We start from the raw sequence: 13,669 nt of genomic DNA on the forward strand, positions 1-13,669 counted from the left end.
CAGAGCACCATACAGCATTTTGTTCTGCGTTAAAAAAAAAGACGCTTTAGGAGCGGAAAGGAGCTATCCCTTTTACTTGTATTAAAATGTATTTTTAAAGGTGTCTCAAAGGATCCTGAACATAGTTTATACTAGCATGCTCCAATACTGTCCGTATTTCACTCCTGATTGCACTGGCCTTCCAGGTCCTAAGACTCAGACTCATGATTTTACTGTTATTTCAAAACCAATCTAACATTTGTTTTGTTTTAGGTATTACCTTAGTAAAGCATACCTATGTGATCTTACTCTCCTTGGTCAGTGTTTTATTATGGATGACAAGATGTTTTCTCATTAGGACTCGCACCATAAGCCTCTTTCATTCCAAACATCTGGAAACGCATTTGTCTCTGTAACTATATAGTAATGGCTTTCAGTTACAGCTGGCGGAAATTATGCCACACACCTATTTATTGCCTTCACCAAACGATTCTGCTTTCACTGGTGTGACCATAACTTGCCAAAATATTTTACTGATGCTTTCGGCAGTGTCTCCACTTCTGTCTGATCACTCCTCAAATGACACCTTCCTTAATCCCACCCACAAGCAAGGTAAGCCACTCAATTTTATGCTAATTTCAAACCCTTTATCCAAATCTAAACCCATCATCGCTCCATCTGACATCACACATTTCACATGCAAATCAGTTCGCCTCCTTGTAGATCGCTCTCTCATGTACCCATCTGCTGTAGAAAACAGGACCCCACTGCTCTCACTGCTTTCAACGTGATCTTCATAAAGACCTCACTTCAGTCTTGCACTACAGCTCATACAACTGCTTCATTATCCAACTTGTACCAAAGATAGGCCTCAGCCATGAATTACACTTGAAATAAGAGCGCATAACAGTAAATGAGGGCAGCAGTACATAAATGGCGAAAGCACATATTCACTGCTAACTTCTTGGTTAATAAGCAAGCCCTTCATACACCGCATAATGATCTAGGAGGTGTCAAATCTATCTATTTCCAGGACCTCATTACCCCACCATCCACAAGCGCTCTGTGCAAACCTTCAGCTCTTTACTCTCTCCATCATCTTCAATTATCAGTATTCTATTGTTCATCCTTACCTGCTCATGACTTCACCCTGCTACATCTGCTCCAAGATTAAAACTATAATTAGTCCACAGTGCTCAAGTCCTCACTCGCCTCAACCCTGCGCAGTTACATTATTATGATTTAACACAACATCCTCCTAACAAACGTTTCCTCTTATGAAAGTAGCTAATCCACCCTGTGCCCCCCCGTAATCATTTTGTCCTCCCTTCATAAAATCTTTGCCTCTTTCATCCAACAGTTTCCCCTGCGTTTCCCTTCGCACTGACTGCCTGTCCTGTAACCGACTACTCAACCCTCTCCTATGTTCGGGACCCTTCATTCCACTATCCTATCCTCTCCTCTGTTCTTGACTATGCTCATACTCTTAGATCGTTCTGCCTCTCCTTTGATATTGCTGGTTACCCCACACTTTTCTCAATGAGCGCACGGGGCATTAGCTGGGTACCAGCCCTTATGCTCCTCAATAAGCAGCAGCAATCGTTGCAGTTTCACCAAGGTGAGTTTAGTAAAAGTTTATTTTACTACTTTCGATAACTGGTGCCTTTTGCAAACAGAAAAGGTAATGACAATGTATGGCACATTACAAGATGGCATGTTTTAATACTAGGGCTTCTGATTATATGCATAACGTTTGATCTAGCAGACATGATTGAACATATGGTGAGACCCTTAAATGAAGGCTTAGGGCTCAAATCACAAAGGGACTAATATGCAATAAAGTTACGTGTCTCTTCACTCATGGCAGAATCTCCGCACTGCACTCACTGCAGTGCGCTGGACAGAGAGGCTGCCCAGAGTGCAGAGACTCCACACTTGTACATTTACTACACGTAAGTCCCTTTGCAAATCAGACCCTTAACCTCTACTTCTTTGTGATTTTTAAAATAAAGAGAGGGAAGCATTTATAGTAAACATGGAAAACTCGTGTCTCTATTTACAATGCAGTTATTGGTTGTTTTTAACTTTCAAGAAAATAACACATTTGTTCTTAAACGACATCCATATCTTAAATCACACATTTTATGATTTTGACATTTGGAATTTCATGTCATACCCTTCACTTGTGCCCATTCCCGACTTCTTATACCCTTGTTATCTAGCAGTGCTTTCAACACCACAGGCCATCAAATTCTGGACGGAACGGCCCTAAACGGTTTCGCCCATACCTCTATAATCACACTCAAATGCTAACAAGCATTGGCATAGCCAATAGGTCTCGCCTTTGGGACCGTTTAAGTGTTTAGTTATCCAGCACAATATCCTTGGTGCAGTAACATTAACTGTTGCATGGCTAAACACTTATAAGGTCCCAAAGGCGAGACCTATTGGCTATGCCAATGCTTGTTTTATCATTTTGCCCTCCTCCTGACTTCCACCTCCCCCCCCCCCCAAAACAAAAAAGAAATTGCTGTATTTTGACTACTTCTCCTTCCCTCCATGGCAATCTATAAACACTGGGTACCTTTAGAATTCCCAGGATGTTAGGAGAAAAAGATGTATATGTGGCATGGATAAATTTTTGTGAGGACAAAAAATATGAATATTTGAATATAAGCTACTCCAAACGTCCTAAAAAAGGGCTTAGTACCTCGGAGCGAAACGTTCTAGCAGTGAAGAGGATACGCGTTTTACCGTTCCAAGATGGCTCCTTGATTCGAATAAGAGCCTTTAAATGACGTAAGCAGCTTGATTTTACACTAGTAAATGACGCATTAGAGTCTATCTTCCTGGTTTGAGATGCTCTGCGTATTGCGGTTGGGTGAGTTGCTTAGACCCGCCTTTTGTCTCTTCCGAAACCGATTGGATTATTCTGTGATCCTTCAAAATAGCACGCCTCTTTAATGTGCCAGCATTTCCTGGTTCGGACAGTGCTTATGCTGAATTTAGACAGTCTTACGATTCAGTGACATTCGTTGGCAGCATGTTCTGTCAGTCCTAAACAAACGCTCCTTCAGCCTTACACAGTAAAACCAAATCGTTTGTTCTAGAGTTATGACAAGAGAGTTCGGGTGTTTAATGTATTGCTTGCTCTAGGTGCCCGCTCTCCTTATTTGCTGGAAGAGACTCTTTAGCTCGCATGCCGCCCCGGACTTTCTTTTATACAAAGTAGAGCGACTCTGTGCCACGAAAGAAAGACCCTCTGCCCTATCGTGCACATCAATCCCCCGTCTTCCAGAGCGTACAGCAGCCCTTAACAGAGAAGTGATTCGGAGGACAGATTACAGAAACTCGGGGTGCAGGGGCTTGTGTGCTACAGTTTTACTACCGTTGAGTCGGCTATCCTACCCCTTACAGTTTTTATACAGTCCAGTTACATATCTCCTCAGGCTCAGCCCCACAGGTTTTAACTGAGATTCACAATAAGCTATTGTTCTGTGGCTTCGCAAAGCAACCGATATTTGCAGACCACTGTGGTAATGGACAGTTTCACATAGATTTTATGCTGTACGCGCTGCTGAGCTTTACACAATACGGGGGCTCGCTATTCAAACGACTACAATAGACATCTCGCTCAATTCGCTGTAACAGCATCCCGGAGAGAAGGCTCACATGCTGTAAGAGAATGGAAGCCACCCCCACCCACCCCGCCGTCCCAGCACAGAGTTTGAGAGTGGTTCACTGAGCACAATGACCCCTTCCCTCACAGGCTGCTGGCGCAGATCTTCCCAGAGTGAAGGAAGGCTTGCTGCTGCTCGGGCTGAAGCAGACCGTCGCAGAGCAGAGTCCCACAGACAGGGCTGAGCATAGAAGCAAGCCCCTCTCTACTGACTGAAGCATAAGAGACCCCGGAGGTAAGTGATTACTAAAAGGTGAAATGCCATACAGACCTGGAAGCTTGACAGCTGTCTTCGGCACTACTGCTATATACTGAGAATGGTATCTCTCGCAAAGGTGCAAGGCACATGTAGTAGCTAGCTGCCAATGTGGCATGTACAACCCCCCCTTAATAAATACAGCAACTTTTGAGATAATCCAGCGCATTTGGTTCATACCGTTTTCGTGGGGTCCGTCTACATTTTACAAGCGCCTCATAAAACTGAGGCAATTCGATTTTATCGACACCGGGGTGCTAGACTTTCCTGTAGACTAGCCTTGCAGACTTTCTATAAATATTCTGTAAATATGTTTTTAATAATGCATTTTCTGAAAGTAGAAAGTGGTTGCTGAGTGTATTAATATTTATTCGCACGAAGTAGCCTGTCAAGAAAACAAAGGTTAAAATAGTCAAATGTATGAGACCAAGCTGTTTAAATATTATGTGTTACCCTTTCAGAATTGCGCAAACTTGCTGGTGCGAAAGGACTGAATCTGTAAACTGTCCTGGGGTGCACCATGTTATGTAAACACTGGTTTACAGCTGTGGACACTGGACGGAAGGAAAGGGAGTTTTCTTGGGCAGCTGACCCATCAAGTTGGTTGGGTGCACAGGGCATTGCCTCATAATTTATTTGATCGCCGCTCCAAAAATAGTGTAGAAGAGGGCAAGGATTGTGAGCATAGTAGAAGTTAACCATTGTACTTGTAACAAAATTGTTAATTAACGAGGCAAGGAGAATGCCATGTTACGCAAATGAAAAATCAGTTTTAAAACTGGATCCAAAAGCTACAGTACCGGGATTTTGCGTTTATCACATTTTTGATTCCTATCAGGCCGTCAGAAGATACCCGTTTTCGGTCTCCTACAAAATTAAAATCATCGGTATTTGTAATATCAGCTGTGCTTGCGAGGCTATTCATGCAGAGAAATAGTTTATTATTGAACGAAAGACACTCTATTCAGTTAGTAAGATGATTTCTATTTAAAAAAATCACAACTGTCATTAATTTGGAAAGTAAAAATGCTACCCAACGTTAATTTTATATAAATCCTTTTTTTCTGACGATATCAAGTATAACATTATGGTCATAAACCGTAGTTGCATTTAAAAAACTGTTCTGAAAAAGTGTATTGTTTTGGTTGTAGATAACCCTCGAGAGCTCAATGGTTACACTTATGCATTCTAGTAAATACCAACATATCCTGCAGGTAAATACTGAAACTAATGCTACATCACTGAAGGACTGATGTGCCACACGAAGAGCTCAGCTTCTTTTCCACGATTTGGTGCTGGTTCTGTGGTGTAATACTAAATAGACTCTCCAACCTGGTTGAAGTACACACCGACACACTTGTGTGGTTTGCATCCTTTATAAGTAAATACAGCGAAGAACAATTATTGCCTATCGATTCAGCTATACGAAACTGACGTGGGGTCCCAAGAGGGTATCTCTTTTGACCAGACATCTGTCTGACGGTGCTTATTTTGCTAATTCGGCACTTTGCTTCCAGTATCATGCCTACCTGTCACCCTGAAGTGGGTGACTGCCCCATCACACGTTATTGTGGGTAATCCAACAGTACAGTTCCCATTTTGATTCCAAAATAATTTGTGCTTTTCGCACCAGCATATATTGATGAAGGTAATTACACAAAAGTTAGCATGATGGTGGAACCATACTGACAATTCTCGTTATTTTGGTTTGGTGAATTCCAATCAGTAGTATTAAAGATGTTTGCATGACAGAAAGGTGCTGGGTGAAACTGAAATGGTTAATCTTTTGTATACTTGGACTGCTGCTAACGGCTGTTCACAAACCGTTTTCAAATGAAGTTGACCCAGTTCGGCCGATTCCTTGTAATTGAGAAACTATTCAAAGTGCTGGCTGTTCACACACAGTTCGCCAACTTACACGGACTGCTCGGTTCCTACGATTGAACGGGTTTGTTGAGGCTATGATCGGGATGAGCATTTCAGTTATCAGACCATTCATGAGCCCTCCATCACGGAAATATCATGGGGGAGGCGAGGATAGTCGTGTAGCATACCACAACCCCTATGAGTGTGGTTAATTTCAGAGGGGATCAGAGGCAAAGAAAAAGAAAAGAAGAATTGTCAGAGTTCATGAACCATAAAATGACATTTTCAGTCAGCAAGCTGCCGATGCAGTTCTTTAAGTAATCTCATTCACTGGCAGTTTCCCTGGCCGCATTCCAGTCCATGGTTTTAAAACACTGTGGCACTTTTTGCTAGTAAAGGTTGGCAAACTGTTTACTAACAAATAATCTTAATAAAACCCCTCTATACTCAAATAGGCACTTAAACCATCCAAAATGTAAAACACATTGAATTGTGTAAGCTATGGTGTTATGCAGCCATAACTTCCCCTTACCTCCCCAATGCATTGCTCATGTACTCATATAGCGCAGCCAAGGTGTCAGTACTCCTTTCAGAGGGTCACAGGGTAAGGAGGAGTTACTGAGCCCATCTGTGGGTGTTGCGGCTCTGGATGTACCGGAGCCTGACCTACTGGGGACCCTGAATAACGGGACCGAGTAATACCCCGTACAGCACCTGACTGTCAGTGGTAGCGTGGGTCGAGCAGTCTAAGGCTGTTTGAGTGAGAGCTAGACGTGAGGCATACAGAGGCTAAAGTCTTAAAGTAACAACAATAAGATGATTTTCTAGCCAAATACTTACTTTATTGAAAAAAGAATAGTTTAATGTGATCACACAAAGTATAGACCTGACACATTAAATAACCACAGCCTCTTTTGGTCAGTGTGCTAGCACTGGCCCACATGGAATTTCTGAGTCCCTCTGTCCTGTCTAGTGGGATTGTTTATTCCCCAGTGATTGTTTATTCTTCATTCTATGCTGGTTACGACCTTCAGATGTGGACCACTGTAGCCCTCAAGCAAAAAAGTTTATGCGTTGCTTTAAGTGTAAGTGCTGGCAGCGTTTAGGTGCTAAGTTCATGCAAGTCCTCACAGGCCTGGTGCACTGGAATAGTTTTACCTGACCTAATGACAGCTGGCAATCCCAGGAGGACTGGGGTAGTCCTACGTGTGCTCTGGTCTCCGGACTCTGAAGGCCTACAACCTCTTGAATTCTTTCCCTAATGAGAGGTTGGTTTCCTCAGTCCTCGGACAGCCTGCGTCGGTGTCAGACATCCTCGCCCGGCTCTTGTGGCGATCTGTAAGTGTTTCTCCTGGCTTCTTAAGCACGATGAACCAAGGCAATGACCTTACCTCAGGGTGGCCTCCCTCCTGGTCACACATGGTTGCCAACCTCAGCCCGCAGACGAGCAATGGCCTTGTCTTCACGGTTGCCCCTTTTTTTTGGTCAATGTAAGTGTCAGATTTTGGCGCAAATATGGGCAACAGACCACACTTTATGGCGGCCTTGCTCATGGTCACATGGTGATTGCTGACCTTGGCACTCAAACAGACATCGGCCAGCACTTCACAGTGGCCCCCTTCCTCTTGACATGATGGTCAGCAACTTTGGTATGATCAGGCAGGCAGCCCTTCCTCCTGCAGCAGTCCTGCCCGGACCGCATGGCTCACATTTCACTCACCAGAATCAATTGGCTAGGATCCTTGCTGGGCCTTGCTCCCTCCATGTGATCTCCTCCTCCTCAGCAGGTGCATTGATCATGGCAGGTAGGCAGAAGGCTGATGTTTCAGGCTCAGGACAAGCGGATATTGACTTCCTGTGTGATTGCCCCACATATATATCTATATAGTGAAGCTGGTGCAGGAGAAAGACTGCTAAGTGGGCAGGGACAGACAAAGCAGTGATATTAACACAAAAAAGCAAGGTGGGTGGGAAAGGATTGGGAACACAATGTCATAAGTAGTGCATTGGGGAAGGTTTAGTTGTTTAGCTCACCATGATTGGTATATATTAGTAGGTTATAGGCTCTGGCTCTTAATCATAATTTACCCTCACCTGAAATTATTTATTATTCGTGAAAAATGAAGTTATTAACCATAATTTCTAATAAAGTTAATTTTTTTTACCAAGGGTTTACCAAGGGTATGGCTTCAGGGCCGATACTGGTAGCCAACAAAGTGTATTTTTACAAAATCGTAAAAAAAATGACACAAACATAGTTTAAAAGACACATTATGGTTAAAATGCAAGCGGAATACAAACCTTAGAAACGCTCTGAAAGTGATGCTCTGGGTACTATGTAAACTCTTTAAACAATGTGATTAACCAGCTAGCTATGCAGCCACAATCCCCATTTGAACTCGTGATGAATATTTTTCAGATCCACTTTTTTATTTCGCTCGGTTATTGGTGTCAGAAGTGAGCAGACTACTCACACTCACATCTTTCAAAGATGGCAGGCTCAAGATATGTTTTTCCTTTCCCATAGCTATCCCCAGAAACTAGCTGTCCTTTTCCCATTTCCTTGACTTGCACTTTCCCCAAGCTACTTCTAGGGGCGGCCGGCACGGCTCGCGGGTGGTGCGTGCGGGTGGGGCAGGCGCACGGGGAAGGGGGCGGTATCGGTTGCGGGCTGCTTAAAAAAAATAATTATGCTTAAAAAAGAAATAAAACTGATAATCCATAAAAATAAATAAAAGTTACCTTGCCGCTGCGTCCCACGTCTTCTCTCCTGTTCTGTGTCCGACTGCAGGTTGGAACAGGAAGCGGGCAGCCAGGCTCCTACCCCTAAGCCAATCACAATGCTCCAATGGAGCATTGTGATTTGTCTGAGCACCGTGACACAGTGCTCAGTCAGGGGCTGTAGGGGTGGGCATGTTCTCCGAGCAGGCTGCAATGTAGCCTGCATGGAGAACAGGGGAGTGCCCATGACTGGTTTGGGCGGCCCGAGAGGGCCTACCAAACAGTCATTGCACACTCCGGAGTGGGCAAACCACTCCACCCCTGCCCTGCTCCGAAAACAGAACAGCCCCGCCCACCGGCAAAAAAACCCCATAAAATGGTAATATCTAAAGTTATTACCATTTTATGTTTTTGCTTTTAGCACTGCAAGAAAGCAGTGAGGCGACGCTCCTCCACCATAGTGGATGACCCGCCACAGGCTACTTTCCTTTGTCCTATGCTTGCCAGCTGCTTTTCTTTCTTGTGTTAGCCAGCTCCTCTAACCATGGTCTTTATTCTGCTGCACCGTCTTGCTTTTCGGAGCTCTAACATCTTGTCCTTATAAACATAGTCATTTGAGGTGCTTCCATAGCTGTTTGTGTCCTCTGTTCTCCTGCTCTTCCATCATATCGTGGTTAGACTTTCTGTTGCATGTGGCAGTGGGAAACATGACCTCCCTCTTGTCTTTAGGGGAAGAAATATAGTTGAGTTCATTATCGTGATCAGTATCGGGCTTGTTGCTGGTGTTGGAACTAGAATGTTTGGGGTTTCTAGTAGCTGTGGAAGTCTTCACCACAACCTCTGCATTTTCTAGTAAATTTCACTGTCCTTGACGTGCTGTCAACTGCATGACTGCCTGAGCAGAGTTATTATGAGTGGACTCATGATCCACTGTCATCATCAACATAACTCTGCCCTTGTGTAAGTATCTTTTGGATCCGGTCTGGATCGAGTCTATAATGATATCACTTGGTTTTTGAGGTGGCTTCTTTGTGGTCTATATCTCAGTGTCTTGGAAAATGTTATTAAAAAAAATGATTATTTGCACTACATTAAATAAAGTCTAGATTCTATTAGAGACAAGGAAGTGTGAAGTGTGCTGTTTGGTTTTCGCCTGCACAGCGCATGGGCTGTGCTTGAGAAATCTATTGTTTTTAATATGAATTTAAAAGGTACTTACATCCCGCCTCCTCTCTTTACTGGCTTCTCATTGGTTCCTGTGCGTGCCACTTAACCTTTCCTCCATTTCTATTGGCTGTAGCATATTTTCCTGCATTTACCAATGCTTGTTCCTCGCCTGCTTCTCTTATCAGTTTCCCGCTGCCGAAATACTGTTAACATCCTCTTTGGTGGAACTATATTTTCATAAAGTTTTGCATTTTACTCTTGCAGCATATTTATGTAACATTCTAGCACCCGGAGAGAGTAAGTGATTTGAACAGAATCACAGGATGTTGCGTGGCGCCGCCGAGACTCGAAGTGGGATCCCCAGCTTTCCAGTCGGCAGCTAGGCCTGCTGCACCGCATCCTCCCCACTCCCGTGTTATCTGTCAGGGAGCTCTTTTCTTCTCCCGGACGATGATTGAGGAAAATAGCTCTTTATTCATGACATAGGCGAAGCCGATGCATTACCGATGCTTGTTCCTTAGTGCTATTAATACGAGCCAAATGTATCATGTAAGAAGAGCACTGCGGCTCCTTTGAGAACAAAGTTGTAGAACTACAAAGACTTCTAAACACTGTACAAACATTAGCCATTTGTGTCCATAACCTAATATCCTCCTGAAAATCCATTCTATAATGCAAACATTCAAAACTTGCACATCTATGCCTCTCCTGAAAATGTTCACCCTCTACCTTATTCACTTCCGCCATCTGTTGGGCTTCAGGCTGCTCACTACAAAACCAAGAAGCCAAATTAAAAATTGGTTTGGGAGTCAGAAGTAAACGATATTGAATTATAGAAGAGTAACTGTGAATAGTGGGGACATTTTTCATAGAGAGGTTCTAAGTGACATCAAATAGACAACATATACGTTTTAAACGTATATGCTGGGAAGCAGAGGCGCAATAGGGGATCAATTTATAGTATGTTAAAAAATGTTAAGGAATTTTGTCCTCTTGCCTCATACCCCTTATAAACCCCCCAAAATATAAATGTACAAAAAATACCTGGCTCTTGCCACCCATCCTCTCTAAAACCCTACTCTTTCACCTAAATTGAAAAACAATAACCAGGCCTCTTGACACCCACCCTACCGTCCTCATCGCCATCAAAACCAGCCCAAAGCCACTCTACCTGCTTGGACATTGAGAGCAAAGAGCTAGCATTGCACTGACAATGGCTGTGTGAGAGCCTTTTGTCAGGGTAGCTTCATTTTCTTTTCAGCGCTGGTCTGCAGAGTCCCATGCTGACAGGGGTGAAGGCAAATGGCGCAGGCATAGGTCCACCCTCGTTCTCCCATCTCCCTATAGAGACCTGGGAGAGGTTGAAGAAGGCGGGTGAGACCGCCAGCTCCCTTTCCACCAATGGGCTCAGATCTTTTGAGACCCAGTTAAGGCGGCTGAACAAAGGGTAAGAGGGTGCTTCCCCTGGGGGCGTCACAACAGTGGGTAATCACTTTAGTGATGTTACTGCAGTAAATAACCAGATTTCAATCCATTTACTTATTGTGAAGCAGTGATATACAACCTTGCAATTTTATTTACAGAAACAACTCATGTTTCATCCTTTATCACACTGTATCCCCATAATTGTCAATCTCCCAGGACCCTTTTTCAGAAGTCAGTTTTTTGACTGGGAGTGATTATGCTCTCCTCAGTGCTTTTCAAAGAATCAAGTCTTTCTACAATATAGTACAAAAATCTATCATTCTACATAAATATATGGTGACTCTTATGCTGGTTTAAAGCTTTCAAATGCAGTAGGGACACAGATACCTGATTTAAAATAACTGATTTAAAATCAATAATCTTGGAGCAATCTGCCATATTCATGCTAGCCTCCAATTTAGCTCCCACCCGGAAGACTTTTAACACCTTGGTCTCTTTCATCCACTGTGCCCCTAAGACATTAACATTCTCCCCGCTTTACCACATAATCCATTTCACTTACCTGCCATAGTGGAACAACGGCTTGAAAAGTGTGATTAATAGCAGTAAACAACTGCAGTACTGCTTGTGGTCCTAAGCATATTGTTCTCTTCTTATTCTCCTTCACTTATTTGACCAGACAACGCTGTGGTTAATGTGGAAAGTCATATAAGGTACACATGGAAAGTCCCATATGGGAAGCTGTTCTGGTTTTCCTTCAACTTAAAATGCCAAAATCCACTCTGGAGAGAACAACAAATGTGATACATTCAGGGCCCTTACATATTAAACCTTGTGAAATAAAGCTAAGTATTGTTATTATGCTGCTCAAACTACAACCTAGATCCCTCGCTACCATCTCGCTGGGATATGAACCTGGGGGCAGGTGGACCAGGTTGTCTGACCCTTTCAGGATTCGACAAAACAGTAGATGTTCTTCCACATATTCCTCCGAAATGTTCCCTGCTGAAATAGCTGACCTCCGTGATTTTAATCTTTTTTTAATACGTTCTGACAAGAGTTTCAATATAGATGATGAAGAGAGATGCAGATTGCTGCCCAAGCATCAGCTAGATCATCTGTTGTATGCATATCAGTAACTCTTTAATTGAGTGCTTGATGAGGGCCTTGGATTGCTCTGAAAGTCCTATAAAGTCCCATCTCTTCTGGAAACTCTTCACCAATCACAGTGTCTCATCTGTTTCCAGAGGGTGATGCTCCCTCCCTTCTGGATACCATCAAAACAACATTTCTCTGCCTGTGTACATCATCCAGAGTGCTAATCGTCACTGATAATAGTAAAACATGAAACGCTGGTCTTCCAAAATGTAATCCAGAAAAACACAGATACCCAAAATATCAAATTTATTCAATAAATATAATATTGTGATTATATGAAAACATAGTAAATACTGTACCATAAATACCCAAACGCATCCTACACCACACGCAATCGTTCATACAACAAAAAACATACCCATACATACTCTTACGTCCTACAAAATAAGGGTTCACAATTTTGTAATTAACAATATATACATGGAAACAAACTCGGGGAATCCTTCCACATCGATGTTCTACCTCCGTACCAGCTGAGTTCGGGACCTCTCCTTTCGCATCTAGTGCTCATCAGTAATTGTTACTATGGACTTTTAGCCCAAATACATTCTTCGTCACTCACAGGAGAGGACCAGCGGCCTCTGCAAGGGATCATGTTATCTCCTGACCCTCGAATGCTCCATTTGTGGTCCTGCCTTTGAGGACTGTGACATAACTCCCTCCTGTCTCAGGCTCTGGCTACGAGCCTTTCTATTGTCCACCGACCAGGGACGTTTCTTTGCCATTTTTCTTGCCCTTACCAGGCGCGTCCTCCCTTGTTTGTATGTGATCGTTGCGCCCTGACAAAGGTGAGACCCATATCCGGGTCACCCAACGAAACGCAGGTCAGGACTGGAGCTTCCCTGTTAACTTGCTGTTCGCCCCTCTGTATTCATCAATATGTTGAGAAAAACTAGAACTCCAAAAATGAATTGTACTATTAACTGTTTTCTCACTTGTTGTTTAATTCTGAAATCGACTCACTTGTTGCACTCTTATTGACTTGACAGAGCCATCAATTGTCACATGTTGAGAGGGGGGACTCTGTTTCCATGTATATATTGATAATTGACAAATTGTGAACCCTTATTTTGTAGGACGGTTGCGTATGTATGGGTATGTTTTTGGTTGTATGAACGATTGTGTGTGTGGTGTAGGATGCGCTTGGGTATTTATGGTACAGTATTTACTATGTTTTCACATAATTGAATTATTATATTTATTGAATACATTTGATATTTTTGGTATCTGTGTTTTTGTGGATTACATTTTGGAAGGCCAGCGTTTCATGTTTTACTATTATTAGTGATGATTAGCACTCTGAATGATGTACACAGGCAGAGAAATTTTGATTTGATGGTATCCTTGGTTTCCCCTGTTTTTTCTGCCTGTTATAGTTTCAGGAGCCCCCTTCCATGTGAGTGGTTGCTCCCTCCCTT

The 13,669-nt window shown here is 43.1% G+C and overlaps 1 protein-coding gene across 2 annotated transcripts in view; it reads left to right on the forward strand.

Moving 5' to 3' along the window:
- Nucleotides 1-2,815: 2,815 nt before the first annotated feature.
- The window catches only part of KLHL25 (kelch like family member 25), a 267,839-nt gene continuing 256,985 nt past the window's right edge, over nucleotides 2,816-13,669 (forward strand). Inside the window, exon 1 of one of the 2 annotated variants that reach the window (XM_085644475.1) lies at nucleotides 2,816-2,860. The gene's annotated coding sequence lies outside the window, so the exon portion shown is untranslated. Of the gene's footprint in view, nucleotides 2,861-2,931; nucleotides 3,894-13,669 lie in introns of those variants that run through there. The other variant, XM_085644474.1, reaches the window with a different exon arrangement.

The sequence above is a fragment of the Triturus cristatus genome, chromosome 3_1 (assembly GCF_964204655.1).
Source record: "Triturus cristatus chromosome 3_1, aTriCri1.1, whole genome shotgun sequence".
NCBI classification, from domain to species: Eukaryota; Metazoa; Chordata; class Amphibia; order Caudata; family Salamandridae; genus Triturus; species Triturus cristatus.